Below are 15,190 nucleotides of genomic sequence, written 5' to 3' on the forward strand. Positions count from 1 at the left end.
GAGCATCCATGGAAGTTGGAGAGGGTTGTTAGGGCATGCTGAACTTCCTAAGCCTCCTCAGTAAGTAGAGGCGTGGTGTTCTTTCTTGGTTATAACTGGTCCAGGACAAATTGCTGGTGATATTTATTCCTCAGAACTTGAAGCTTTCAACCATCTCTACATCGTCGCCAACAGTGTAGACTGGGATGTGTATACTCCTTTGCTTCTTAAAGTCAATCACAATCTCCTTTGTCTTGCTGACATTGAGGGAGAGCGTGTTGACTTGGCACCAAGTTGCAAAGTTCTCAATCTCCTTTCTGTGCTTCTAGTCGATGTTTAGCAGCAAGATGGGTCTCATTCCTGATATTATTCCTATTCGCTTGTTTATAAGGGTGATGATAAGAGTTCACTCTGGCAGATTTCGTTGGAACACAACTCCTCCAAGTTAACCACTTTCAGCACCATTCGGGCGTTACAGATTTCTTTGCATGCCTTTTGGAATAAGTTCTGCTAGTAAAGTATTTCAACAAGCTATGGAGCAGTTGTTTGCGGGTTACCCATGCTCTATCATAGTGGATGGCATCCTTGTTGCGGGACGAACTGTCGAAGAACACGATGCCAATCTGACAAAGGTCTTGGATCACGTCAAGGCCATCAACTTCAACTGAACCCTCAAAAATGCAAATTCAGGGTAAATGAGATGAAATACCAAGGCCATGTGTTTGAAGGCCTAATACTGATCTGGCGAAAACCAGTGCTATCAACGAGCTCCCAGCACCCACAGACATGCTAAGTTTGCAATGATTCCTTGGCATGGTTAATTACTTGAACAAATTCATTCCGGGTTTCAGCAAAATATCAGTCCCATTGCGCAATCTTACACACAAAGACACTGCTTGGACCTGGCATGAGCAACAGCAGAAGGCGTTCAACACTCTTAAGCAGCAGATGTCTTGTGCTCCTACTATCGCTCATTTTGATCCTAAACTCTGTCCTCTGTCAAGCTTCTCAAGTTTGCGGATGACACAACCCTGATTGGACTGATCCACGATGGGGAGGAATCTGCCTACAGACAGGAAATATCACAGCTGGCGTCCTGGTGCCGTCGCAACAACATAGAGCTCAATGCTCTTAAGACAGTGGAATTGATTGTAGACTTTAGGAGAGCTGCCCCTCCCCTCAACCCACTCACCATCAACAACACCACAGTCACATCTGTGGAGTCTTTTAAGTTCCTGGGAACCATCATCTCCAAGGACCTTATGTGAGGGGCTACCATCGACTCCACAGTCAGAAAGGCACAACAGAGGATGTACTTCCTACGGCAGCTGAGGAAGTACAATCTGCCACAGACAATGATGGTCCAATTCTACACGGCCATCGTAGAGTCTGTTCTCACCTTCTCCATCATGGTCTGGTTTGGCTCGGCCACCAAGCACGACACCTGGAGGCTGCAGCGAATCGTCCGATCAGCAGAGAAGGTTATTGGCTGCAACCTTCCCTCCATTGATGAACTGTACACTGCAAGGGCCAGGAAGCGAGCGGGCAAGATCATCTCTGACCCCTCTCACCCTGGCCACAAACTGTTTGAATCACTTCCCTCTGGAAGGTGACTCCGGACTGTCAAAGCTGTCACAGCCAGAAATAAAAACAGTTTTTATCCACGAATAGTTGCTCTACTCAACAGCCAAAAATCTGTAGCCTCCCTTTGATCTGGTATTTTGTTGGTTCACATGCTTGATCAATGGTGTTTTATCATAATTGTTTTATAATAATTAATGTTTAGTGTTTTCTGAGTCATTCGTAACTGTCACTCTATGTCATGTTGTTACTTGTGGGCGGTGCACCAAGGCAAATTCCTTGTATGTGAATACTTGGCCAATAAACTTACTTACTTACTAAACGACCGGTCACACTGACGTGACACCTCACAACACGGACTAGGCGCAGCATGTCTTCGCAATGATGGTAGCGGCAATAAGCCTGTTGCCTATGCCTCGCGCACTATGACTGACACAGAACAACGATATGCCCAAATTGAGAAAGAGCTGCTGGCGGTTGTTTTCGCCTGCAAGAAATTTAACGAATTTATCTTTGGACACACGGTCATTATTGAAACTGACCACCAACCTCTGATCAGCATCTTTAACAAACCGATCCATGCCTCTCCAGCGCGACTATAGCGGATGTTGCTGCAACTTCAAAAATATGACATTGTTCTGATCTACAAACGCGTTAAGGATATGCACCTGGCTGACACTCTCTCGCCTGCACCCCAGAAACCTGCAAGGGTCTGCACTCGCTGGATGATCTTTGTCCTAATGACTGTGTCTTTTATCCCCTCGTCCTGTATGGAGGATTTGGTTGCCCACACTGCTGCTGACAGTACTGTACAATCGCATACCTCCGTCATTAAGTGCGGCTGGCCAGATAAACATTACAATGTTCCCCTGTCAATCCGGCCTTTATTTGCCGTCTGTGATGTGCTAGTGCTGCAGGATGGCATTATTGTAAAAGGACACAAGGCTGTGGTCCCTACTTCGCTGCACAAGCAAGTATTTTAACGCTGACCACGCAGGGCACCCAGGTGCTGAAGCTACTGTCCTACGTGCAAGAAGCATGTTTTACTGGACTGGCATGGCCGATTACATCACCGAAAATGTGGAGCGCTGTGCAGTGTGCAACAGCTTGGCACCTCACCAACAAAAGCAAACACTTCTTTCACATCCAGCTCCTGCCCTCCCGTGGTCTACAGTGGCAACTGACATATTTGAGTGGCATGGCAAGCAGTACCTGGTACTCGTCGATTCGTATTCAGGATGGTTTGACATTGATTTTCTTTGCAGCCCCACTTCTCGCGGGATGGTTTCGAAGCTTGCTCACCATTTTTCAGTCCACGGATCTCCGGGTAGACTGTTATCTGATAACGGTAGTCAATTCACCAGCCAACATTTCAGGGAGTTTGCTACACACTGGAATTTTCGCCACATTACCAGCAGCCCTGAATATCCACAGTCGAATGGACTAGCTGAGCGGGCTGTCAAGAGTGCCAAACTGCTCATGGAACGTTTGCACAGAGCTAATTCCGACGTGTTCCTGGATCTACTCAACTTACGCAACATCTCCCGTGACAACCTGGAGGAGAAGCTGCTGGTGTCCTTCTACCGCTGCTCCATCGAGAGTGTGCTGGCATACTGTATAACCACATGGTATGCCAGCTGCTCTGCAGTGGACAGGAGAGCCCTTCAAAGGGTCATCAACACCACACAAAAAATCACTGGCTGCCCACTGCCCTCCCTGAAGGACATCTTCAGCTCTCGCTGCCTTGGCAGGGCAGCCAACATCCTGAAGGACCCTTCCCACCCTGGACACAACCTGTTCCACCCGCTGCCCTCTGGCAGACGGTACAGGTCTTTCAAAACTCGCACAAACAGACTCAGAGACAGCTTCTACCCCATAGCCATACGTGAACTTAACAATGCAAAATAAGAAATAACACTCACATTCAACTGAATGGTTCTACCTCAGCTGCTATTGTTATTTATCTGTAATTTTTTTTTATATGTATATATTTTTACCTTTTCTTATATATTTAAAATTGCTCTTGTGAATCGCACCGTGGGATTGACTTTTAAATTTATTTGTACCATGTGCAATGACAATAAAGAGATTCATTCATTCATTCATTCATTCATTCATTCATTCATTCATTTTGGGTTCACCTGTTCAACATTTATTGTCGAGGCAGACCCGAGCCACGGTGCCTGTGGCAGATCAGACATTGATCCCTCAGGTGGTTCCACCATCGGAAGTTCAGTCCAGGTTACAACAGAAGCGTGACATTTAAAAACAATGGTATGACAAAACAAGTAGGCCACTGCCACCATTAACCAAGGGACAGGTGGTTCGTTTGCAGACTGACAAAGGCCATGACCGTATTGGTGTCATTTCTGGAACTGCTTCTGAGCCACGCTCATATCTGGTCAGTGCTGATGGTGGCACCTACCTGCATAACAGACAACATATCCTGCCTGTGAACGAGCCAGTTCCACCGTATTATCCAGACCGTACAAGTGTACTTCCGTCTGTGTCTAGCGGCACTCCTCAGCCTACACCAGCACAACAACCCACGTCTGCAATGGCTGGTTTGCAGGTGGCGACGCCCCCTTCGCCTGCACCACAGTTTCCTGTTCCATCACTGGGAAGGCTGGGTCAGTCTCCCTCACTTGTGAAGCCACCGGCTCTGTCCCCGGTGAGGAAAAACATAGATGGTCTTTATCGCACACGTGCTGGTTGTGTTTGCAAGCCCACCGTAAAGTACCCGGGCTATGTTTGACTTTCCTCCAGTTTATTATCAATTACTTTGCATGCCCTACTTAGTTAGTGGTTTTGGACTGATGTTTAATTCTTTAAGAGGGAGGATGTAGATCAGTGTCACTCAAAGTATGAGTCATACTTTGTAGCTACGCCCACTAGTTTAACAGAAAGCTTCCCTACCTTGTTCCCACAGTCTTAGAGAAACGTGCTAGTATGAAGTTTCCCATGCCGTGACGTTAATAAAGTCTTTGGACCTTTATCACGGTGTAAGACTTCACCGAGTTATTTAAACAGAAGAATCACAACACTCTTCCTCATGCAGTCTGTCATGCTGCTCGGCAGAAGCATTGCCCACATGGGCACACCCTGTCCTACAGAGCCACGTACAACTCAGCCAGTGGATGAAGCCAGTCAGCTCTATCAGGGTTAGTGGTTGGTCCAGACTTTCCCAACTATTGTCCACCAAGACCTCCAGTGATAGCCTTAGTGAGGGCAGCACAGCAGCGCAGCAATAGAGTTGCTGCTTTACAGTGCCCGAGACCCAGGTTCGATCTTGACTAGGTGTGCTGTCTGCACAGAGTTTGTTTGTTCTCGCTGTGACCGTATGGATTTTCTCCGGGCGCTCCGGTTTCCTCCCGCACTCTAAAGACGTGCAGGTTTTGTAGATTAATTGGCTTTGGTAAGTTATAAAAAAAATATCCATAATGTGCGGCATAGTGTTAGTGTATGGGGTGATCACTGGTCGGCACAGACCCGGGGGCCTGAAAGGTCTGTTTCCGCGCTCCATCTCTAAAGTCTAAAGTTTAAAATTAAAGGACTGGACGTTCTGGAAGGCTGTTCTGTTTGCGGCCTCACTGTCTTACAGTCCAGCATAGGATCTACAGATACTCAATATGTCCACCTGCAAGGATCTTACCAAGCCATGCTCTTCCTTAAGGCTGTGAGTCAGAGAGCTCCCCCTGCAATTCTTTTGCAAGAAGTGTGAACATGTCTCATACTGCTCCATGTAGCAGACTCTAGAGAGAAAGATGATCTTGGAAGATTCTGAGGCAAAGAGCACAGCTTGCTGGCTCTTCACCTCTCAGAATGTCTCCCTCACACGCAACCCCCTTGACTGCAGAAGGAGAAGTTGCTGCATGTCTGTGTGGAGTTGGCACAATTCCCTCTGACCCTGTGTTCAAGAAGGAACTGCAGATGCTGGAAAATCGAAGGTACACAAAAATGCTGGAGAAACTCAGCGGGTGCAGCAGCATCTATGGAGCGAAGGAAATAGGTAACGTTTCGGGCTGAAACCGATGGGTTTCGGCCCGAAACATTACCTATTTCCTTCGCTCCATAGATGCTGCTGCACCCGCTGAGTTTCTCCAGCATTTTTGTGTACCTTCCCTCTGACCCTGTCTTGCTTTCTGAACACCTTTGAGAATGAAGAAGTTCTTGATGTTCTCCTTGGTTTCTCCCCATCAGTGTATTGGGAAGTCAAAGAATTGTCAGTAGTTGTGGTTCTCCAACCTGCATCATCCTGCTTTAGCTCTTCGAGGTTCTCTGCGGTCAGCAGTTTGACATTTAACATCCATGAACCCCTGCCTGTTTTCAGGACCTCCTGCAGGTGACAGGAAGGAGTGGTCAGAGAAGAACGTCTGTGTGTCTGACAGCGACGGCCTTCGACATGAAGATAGAGTCACAGAGTCATACAGTAATACAGTGTAGAAACAGGCCCTTCGGCCCAACTTGCTCACACCAGCCAACAATGTTCCAGCTACACTAGTCCCAACTGCCCGCGTTTGGTCCATATCCCTCCAAACCTGTCCGATCCATGTAAATGACCAAGATGAGGTCGATCGCGACAGGGCTGAGCCATCCAGGAGAAATGTGGCTGTGCTCCACCAGCTTTGCGTCCTTGACTGTCTCCACTAGGACCTGAGCTGCTGCCCAGTCTGGTGTTGGCACTGCCACATCGGCCAGCCACATCAATGATGCAGTTGAAGTCCCTGGTCAGAACGACCAGTCAGGACATTGCCAGCAGCGGTGGGATCTGCTGGAAGACAACAGATCTGCTCACTCCACACGGGCAAAGCGTACACATTGGTCGTCCGGAGCTGAGACTTACGGTATATTACATCCACATGAGGAGAAGGCCACCAGCCACCTGCCTGACAGCAGTGATGGAGAAGCCCGCTCTCTACCCTGCCTCCGCAGCAGAAACCCCAAGCCGCAAGTGAGACAGTCATTGGCCCCTGATCTTGCCGACAATCCATGGGGTAACTGTAGCAACCATCTCCGAGTGTTGCTGCGGTGGAGTAGCCCACACGCTTGGATAAAAGTTACATCTGCCTTGACCTTGGGAAGGACCTGCAAGGTGTTAACACATTGCAAAGAGCTCTTTGCACTGCGCATGTTTAGTGATGCCAGCTTTACCTGCATTGTAATGTTGGAGTTCAGTCCTTTGTCATGAGCCCTCACATCTAGTACATTGCTGATCTGTAGCACTGTTTCTGGCCTCAGGTACTGGGTGTCATGTTCCTCAGGAAGAGGGGTCTCTTCTGGGCAATGCTGGTGGTGTTGCTGGGAGGAGATCCCTCCCTGATCCTCTCTCCTCCGGAAGCTCCGTGTGCCCTCTGTCTCCTGGATCTTGGGTAGTGGTGTATTGAGTGAATGATTGTGGACGGGATGCCTAACAAGTGGACTGCTATGTTCTGTATGGTGCCAAGCTTCATGGCTGCTGTTAAAGCTGCACTTATCCATTGTACTTACCTGGTAGGTCTCCCTGTTCAGTGCTGCAGTTTGGGGACAATTTGATCCAGGATTGCCCAACAACAGGCAATCCCAGGATAAGTAAGTTCACCAGCACATGAATTACATCATTGCACGGACCCTGATCTGAAATCATGTCAGGGATCCGAGGTTGACCAGACGGATGTGCCTGCTTGAATTCCCTAAATGTAAAATGGTCCTGAAATAATCCAAACAGTCCACTGTCAGCTACCCAAACATTCAGAAATCCTCAATAGCTCATCAGTGGCCCAGCCTGCAGTCCTCCTTTCAACTCACCAGAGCCACATTCACAAGCTTCATTTAAACTTACCGTGTTCTTTGGAAAGTGTATTTCAATAATCTGCGACATCAGAAAGATAGTGAATCAAAAGTGCAGAGGGCAATCAATGAGAGTAACATACAACCGTCCATGAAATCTGCCATCCGTGCACCACCAATTTAGTAGTTAACATGCTGAGAGTCAAGAGTGTTTAATTGTCATATCTACTGAAATGGAACAATGAAATTCATACATAAACATAAAGAGTGGTATTTCTAGTTAATTTATTATCTTTGAAGTCGATGTCTAAAATTATTAAAGCAAAAAGACTTTCAAGGATATGAGAGAAAAAGGCATAAGAGTTCAACAATAACATTACTTTGAAATATTGAATATTGGAACAAAGTTTTCATTAGAAAGGGGACAAGTTTAAAAACTAGATATAAAATCCTGTAATCGTTTTCTGTGTGATAGTGATCTATGCTTTGGTATGAATAACATCCAGTCCACATTTCTCACCATTCGACTTACTCAAAGAATGTAATGAACCGGTAACCACTAAGAAAGAGTTTGCAGTGACAATCGATCCAAACAACTTGCATTAATGACTCCTTCATTTCATTCGATTAATAAATAAGTTTGGTAGAACAGATTTTGGGAAATGCACTTACCACAAATCTATAAGAAGAAATTGTCCAGACCTCCGAAAGGATAAGGTAAAGTAAACTAAAGTGCTGAGAAACTCAGTGGGTGCGGCAGTATCTATGGAGCGAAGGACAGCTAGGTAAAGTAGCTCCAAACTCAGCAGCTCAAATTTCACCTCAGGGTATGGGATAAAAACAGGACAAACTTGTTCTCAACAGTAGCTGACTGCCACACCGCCACAGCAAAGATTGAGGATTTAATAACGGTAGGGAGCTTTTGCATTTTTCAGCTTGAAATTGTGCAATCTGGCGCATACTGTAGTGAGTCTTTTAATTTACACTTGAATGCAACATTTATGCTTTAAATTGGATTAGGTATGAATAAGGTTAGGCTAAATTGCATTCCTAATTACATTCCACAATAGAGCAGGCTCTGATCAACAGATGCAGCACATGAATTACTATATTCATGTATGGAAATCAGATTATAATTCATGCTGTTATGCATAAATATGGAGAAAAACCACAGAGAAACAAGGCAAGAGTCGGACTTCCATCACTGTTCTGCACAAATAAATCAATCAGCCTTACCTTTTGACTATAGAAACAAGACGAAAATAATGCCACATATTCAATCATATATGGTTCAATGAAATTAAGGTATATATTTTAAATATATATATAGAAACAGGCCCTTCAGCCCACCGTCCACACCGACCAGCAATCTATCATACACTAGTTCCATCCATCACGCCAGGTACAGTTTACAGAAGCCAATTAACCTACAAACCTGCACTTCTTTCGGATATGGGAAAAACCGGAATATCCAGAGAAAACCCATGTGGTAGTAAGGCAGCAATTCTACCACTGCGCCACCAATGTGCCAACCCATTAAATTATTTTTTCTGTAATATATTTATTATGGTGTCACGTCAATAAAGATGAACATATGATTCTGATTTCTGCCCTTAGTTGGATAACACACATCTCCAGTTATTATTGTGTTTTATGGCTGGTTTTCAACCTCTTCAGTCTGAAGGTCTCGACCCAAAACATCACCCATTCTTTCTCTCCAGAGATGCTGCCTGTCCTGCTGTGTTTTTCTAGTTTGTAGTTTCTATCTTCAGTTTAAACCAGCATCTGCAATTCCATTCCCTCCAAATAGTCCTACACTATTTGTAAGCAAAACAGGTCCTATTCTCGTAATATTATTCACCACAACTAAGTTTTTTATTCACCTCCGTTGCTGCAGAGAATACAATCCCAGGTATCAAATCTTTCTTCAAAATGAAAAAAAAATTCCAGCCCTGCCAACATCTTCATAAATCGCCCCTGGATCCTCTCCAGAGCAAATCCACCCTTTCTACAATGAGTCATAGTCTTACAGCATGGAAACAGGCCCTTCATCCCAACTTGTTAATGCAGATCAAGATGCCCCATGTAAACTAGTCCGCATTTGGCCTATATCCCTTTAAACCGTGTGTGTGCCAGTGTGTGTGTGAGAGTGTGTGTCAGTGAAACGGCGACAACATCCGGAGTGAGAGGAGACTTGGCGATGCCTGGGGAGCGTTTCCCTCTCCCCCCCGGTTTCTTCCCCCTGCCCCCCACCCGGGAACGGGGGCCGGCCAAGGTGCTCTGTGTCCAGCTGGGGTCTGGGGGAGGTGAGGGTCGGTGACCCGGGGGTCGGGCATCGGTGCTGAGCCTTAGCCCGAGATTCTTCACCGTGGCTCCGGAGGCGGCACCGACGCCCCCACTCACCCGGTCCGCTCCTGGCTCCGGGCCGGGGTTAAAACTCCATGGGGTGTGGACAGAGCAGCCGACGGACACGAAGCCGCCGGAGGTGAGGGTGGGATGTGCCTTGCCTCTGGGGGGAAGGGAGAGGGGGGGGTTGGTGCTGGGACCACCGCCGTGTCTCACCTATCACACCATCTGCACGGGAGAAACTAAACTACTTTTTTCCCCCCAAAATCAGGCCGGTAGTTTGACAGCCCTGCTTTAAACCAATGCCCTCTAGTTCTTGAATCACATATCCCTGGAAAAAGACTATGCACCTTATAGAAACATAGAAATATAGAAATTAGGTGCAGGAGTAGGCCATTCGGCCCTTCGAGCCTGCACCGCCATTCAATATGATCATGGCTGATCATCCAACTCAGTATCCCGTACCTGCCTTCTCTCCATACCCTCTGATCCCCTTAGCCACAAGGGCCACATCTAACTCCCTCTTAAATATAGCCAATGAACTGGCCTCGACTACCCTCTGTGGCAGGGAGTTCCAGAGATTCACCACTCTCTGTGTGAAAAAAGTTCTTCTCATCTCAGTTTTAAAGGATTTCCCCCTTATCCTTAAGCTGTGACCCCTTGTCCTGGACTTCCCCAACATCGGGAGCAATCTTCCTGCATCTAGCCTGTCCAACCCCTTAAGAATTTTGTAAGTTTCTATAAGATCCCCTCTCAATCGCCTAAATTCTATAGAGTATAAACCAAGTCTATCCAGTCTTTCTTCATAAGACAGTCCTGACATCCCAGGAATCAGTCTGGTGAACCTTCTCTGCACTCCCTCTATGGCAATAATGTCCTTCCTCAGATTTGGAGACCAAAACTGTACGCAATACTCCAGGTGTGCTCTCACCAAGACCCTGTACAACTGCAGTAGAACCTCCCTGCTCCTATACTCAAATCCTTTTGCTATGAAAGCTAACATATTCGCTTTCTTCACTGCCTGCTGCACCTGCATGCCCACTTTCAATGACTGGTGTACCATGACACCCAGGTCTCGCTGCATCTCCCCTTTTCCTAGTCGGCCACCATTTAGATAATAGTCTGCTTTCCTGTTTTTGCCACCAAAATGGATAACCTCACATTTATCCACATTATACTGCATCTGCCAAACATTTACCCACTCACCCAGCCTATCCAAGTCACCTTGCAGTCTCCTAGCATCCTCCTCACAGCTAACACTGCCCCCCAGCTTAGTGTCATCCGCAAACTTGGAGATATTGCCTTCAATTCCCTCATCCAGATCATTAATATATATTGTAAATAGCTGGGGTCCCAGCACTGAGTCTTGCGGCACCCCACTAGTCACTGCCTGCCATTGTGAAAAGGACCCGTTTACTCCTACTCTTTGCTTCCTGTTTGCCAGCCAGTTCTCTATCCACATCAATACTGAACCCCCAATGCCGTGTGCTTTAAGTTTGTAAACTAATCTCTTATGTGGGACCTTGTCGAAAGCCTTATATTCCCCTCATGGTTTTTACTCACTTCTAAAACAATTTTTACTTTATTTTGAACTTCCTGCAGATTTTTGAGCGTGAGAAATTTGTGATCAGTGTGAGAGCGTGAGAATTTTGTGAAATGCATGAGTCTCTCGCTCAATGCGTGAGAGTTGGCAGTCCTGCTAACAATGCAAGTTCCAATCGTTTGGACAAAAATCACTTATTACTACTTTATAACAGTTAAGTTACTTTAAAACCATTTCAGAAATGATGGCGGTCAATTAACAATCAACTACCAAATTAAAGCAAACTAAAAAGAAATAACATGTTCCCTTTCCTGACTCTACCTCATAAATACTTTAACACTGTTAACAGAGCAAAGGGATATTAATCTCAAGAATCAAAATAGGGAAAGTGGGGGCAATTTTGCTTAAATGGTAATTCTATGCCCATTCAGATCTTCATAGAGTCAGAGTTATACAACATGTACGTGGCTGGCCCAATTTGTCCATACTGATCGTTGGCATTCTGCGTGCCCAGGGACTGGCTGCCGTTCCCAGATCAGCTCGCGTCCCAGGGACTGGCTGCAGTTCCCAGGTCGGCTCGCCTGCCTCGACCCCGCGATAACAAAATTTAAAAAAACCCGCGGTTTTTCGGGTTACGGACCGGATTCGGCCCGTGTGCCGTAGGTTGCAGAACCCTGTCCTAGATGTTTGGCCTCATTGTGGATCCCCCCCCCCCCCCCCATGTTTTACAACTGATTCACCTGGTTAGTTCCATCTCCGGCTGCTTCATGTTGTCGGCGGCTGCACATCCAACCAAGAAAGAATAGCAGAGAAGAAACGCGACAACACTCACAGCCGTACTGGAAACCAGAACATGGCATTATAGAGAGATAGAGCACAGAAGCAGGACCATCAGCTCGCCAAGTCTGCATTTACCATCAATAGCTAGCCCTGCATGAACCCATTTTTATTCTACCACTCACCTATACAATGGAGGCAATTTAGAGCAGCCAAAATTTCCCAACAAAACCACACATTTTTGGGATGTAGAATATAACCAGACAAAATCCATGAGGAGAACGTGCAAATTCCAGACAGCCGGAGGTCAGGATTGAACCTGGATCTCTGGAGCTGTGAGGCAGTGGTTATAAACACTGTGCCAAATCTAATGCAGAGAAGTGCTGGTATTTTCCCATAAAGTCTGTGTCATTAACTGCCAATGGGGAATTTGATAAATACTTGAAGAGTATAAATATTAAAAGAGTAACAATTTGCAGATTGTACTAACAATAAAGAGGGGAGTGCAGCTGGTTGATAAAACACTTCATGGATCTGGCACAAATACAGTGACTGGAAAGGCCTATTCTATGTTGCAAAATCCCATATTTGATTATTTTAAAAATCAGTTTGAAGATAATCATCGTCTCTTGTTTGTATTAGGTTGCTTTATGTTTACCATCTGCATTAGATTGAGTGCCCATTGTCCAGCTTGCAGAACAAACTTAACTTTTAGACCAGCAGAAAGGCGGAATTGTGTACATAATGAACAGCTGATCTGATATCTCTCCTCTCTGGCCTATTTGCTACCTTCAGAACATAAAGAAGTGGCTGAATCAAAACCAGAGTCCATTTTAGGCTGGGGTTAAAAATTTATAATCAAGTGTTTTATTGTCATGTACTTACCTCAGATTTTTGTGAGGGCACTTGGCACAACTTGTGCTGGTCTACAAAGTAATGTTTGGAATATAAAGCCCATGTCCCACTTGGGCGACCTCCACCGTGACCTATGGCAAGTTTGCCCGCGATCCATAGTCGCGGCAAGGTCGCCACGAGGTCCTCGTCACTCTCCTTCATGGTCGAGAGTGGTCTCCGCGTAGTGTAGGCTTCAGCTAGGCCGCGGCGTATTTTTCAAGATGTTAAAAATTGACTGCGACTAAAAATAGGTTGCCGTGGGAAAAATCGATATTTTTATAGTCGTAGGTCTAGTCGAAGCCGGTCGTAGTAGGTCGTGATGCTAGTCGTAGGTAGTCGAAGGTAGTCGAAGGTAATAGCTCCGGGGTGAAAAAGGGGTCAGTAGAAAAAAAGGGTAATCTAAACAGCAGAACGTCACCTCAGTCACTCCAAGGCATGGTCATTCATAGCTGGAGAGTTTTTTGGAGAGGAGATTTGTGTTTCAGAGATGGCAGCAAAAAGGCAACAGCACGGGGGGGGGGGGGGGGCACAACCCTAAAAAAAAAACTGCCATGCAGGTGTTGCCCACCCAGGAGGAGGAGTGGCAGGAGGTGATGCCACAGGAGGTGATAGTGCAGGAGGAGGTAGCCCTGCATGAGAGACCCCTGGAGGAGGAGACCAGGGTGTAGTATATGTCCCCACCACCACCCCATCCTGTACGAAAAGGAAAATGTGGGGTACAGGGACAGGGACAAGAATGGCATGCTTGCCATCCACTGCCCCACATGTGTGCTTAAAGTTCCATATTTTGTCAAAGCCCAGTACCACTCTCTTCCAGTCATCTGATGTACTGGGACAGTCCATCACGTCTTCTCCATTCACCCATTGACCTCTTCTTGTGGTTCCTCTTCACCCTTGCTCTTCCCTTCTGCCTTTCTTAAAAGGCTGCTGAAGCAAAAGGGCTACTGCAAACAGCAGTAGTTGTATTTTTAATAACATCCTCCAAACTACTTCCTTCCTTGCTTGCATGGTTCAGAATCATTGAAAAAAAAACTGGGAGGCATTTTTTAGTGAGAAAAAAATGCAGACATGACATCATTTTATCAGGTGATCATTTGAGCTGTCGACACTCGTCACTGGTCGTTGTTGGTTTTCGGTGTGGTCCTCTGAGGTGGAAGGGGGTCGTGTTCATTCATGGACCAATTTGCCAGAGACCATCCTCGAGTAAAACGTACATGGTCGAAGCCAGTCTTCAACATAGTCGAAGGAGGTCGAAGGAGGTCTTCTTCATAGATGAGGGAGGTCTTCAACATAGTTGTAGTAGGTCGTAGGCCACTGCAACCTTGATTTTTTTTCGTCGCTTAAGTTTGCCAAAGGTCGCAGTGGAGGTCTCCCAAGTGGGACAGGCCCTTAACTGTGAGCTCAGTAATTTATTTTGTTCCAGTTTCTTTTCCACAGAGTTAATCATGTTTATGTTTTCTGCACTGCCACATTCAAACATGAAAACGTAAGTGAAGCGCTTCCTGCCAACATATGGTTGCATTTAAACTTTAACCTCCAATCGCACTGTGCCAATCCTTTTCCCATTCATTGCAAAATTTTCATCACAAATATGCCAAAAGTTAAATTCAGTCCTCCTCTAAAATGGGCACAGTCACATCTGAATTGATTAACCCATGCCAATTCATCGCAATATAACAGCCTGCTAAGTTTGTTTGTCAGCATGGGGGGGGGGGGGGGGGGGGGGGGGGGGGGGAGGGAGGGTAATATGGAGTCTTAGATTAAACAGGCACTCGGCTCAATTTGTTCATTCCTACCAAGGTGCCTACCTGAGATAGTCCCATTTGAAAGCACATCCCACCAGCATCAAGAAGAACATCTTCTTCCCTGAGATATCAAACTCTTGAACCCATCTCTCGTATGCTAAGGATAAATACCCGAACTTCCAATCTAATTCATTGCGGCCCTTACACTGTAGAAAAAATCCTCTGTAGCTGTAACACTACACTTTGCACTATTTATTTTGTGTTTCCTTGATACTCATAAGTGGTATGATCTGCCTGAATAGCACACAAAACCAAGATTTCACTATATCTCAGTACACGTGACAATAATAAGCCAATACCAAAATGCATACATTTGGCTCATCTATCTATCTGTCTATCTATCTATCTATCTATCTATCTATCTATCTATCTATCTATCTATCTATCTATCTATCTATCTATCTATCTATCTATCTATCTATCTATCTATCTATCTATCTATCTATCTATCATATAAAACTCTCGCCCCACTCCCGCTGGCGTCCGGATCCCTTCCTGC

General features: G+C 45.9%; 1 protein-coding gene across 3 annotated transcripts in view; it reads right to left on the reverse strand.

Annotated features, from left to right (window-relative positions):
- The window catches only part of LOC116975379 (UDP-glucuronosyltransferase 1-1-like), a 77,918-nt gene that overhangs the window by 51,108 nt on the left and 11,620 nt on the right, over window positions 1-15,190 (reverse strand). Inside the window, exon 1 of one of the 3 annotated variants that reach the window (XM_033024424.1) lies at window positions 7,999-8,056. The exons of the other annotated variants lie outside the window; for them this stretch is intronic. The gene's annotated coding sequence lies outside the window, so the exon portion shown is untranslated. Of the gene's footprint in view, window positions 1-7,998; window positions 8,057-15,190 lie in introns of those variants that run through there. 3 annotated transcript variants of the gene reach the window in all.

This window comes from Amblyraja radiata, chromosome 7, assembly GCF_010909765.2.
Source record: "Amblyraja radiata isolate CabotCenter1 chromosome 7, sAmbRad1.1.pri, whole genome shotgun sequence".
In the NCBI taxonomy this organism is placed as follows: domain Eukaryota; kingdom Metazoa; phylum Chordata; class Chondrichthyes; order Rajiformes; family Rajidae; genus Amblyraja; species Amblyraja radiata.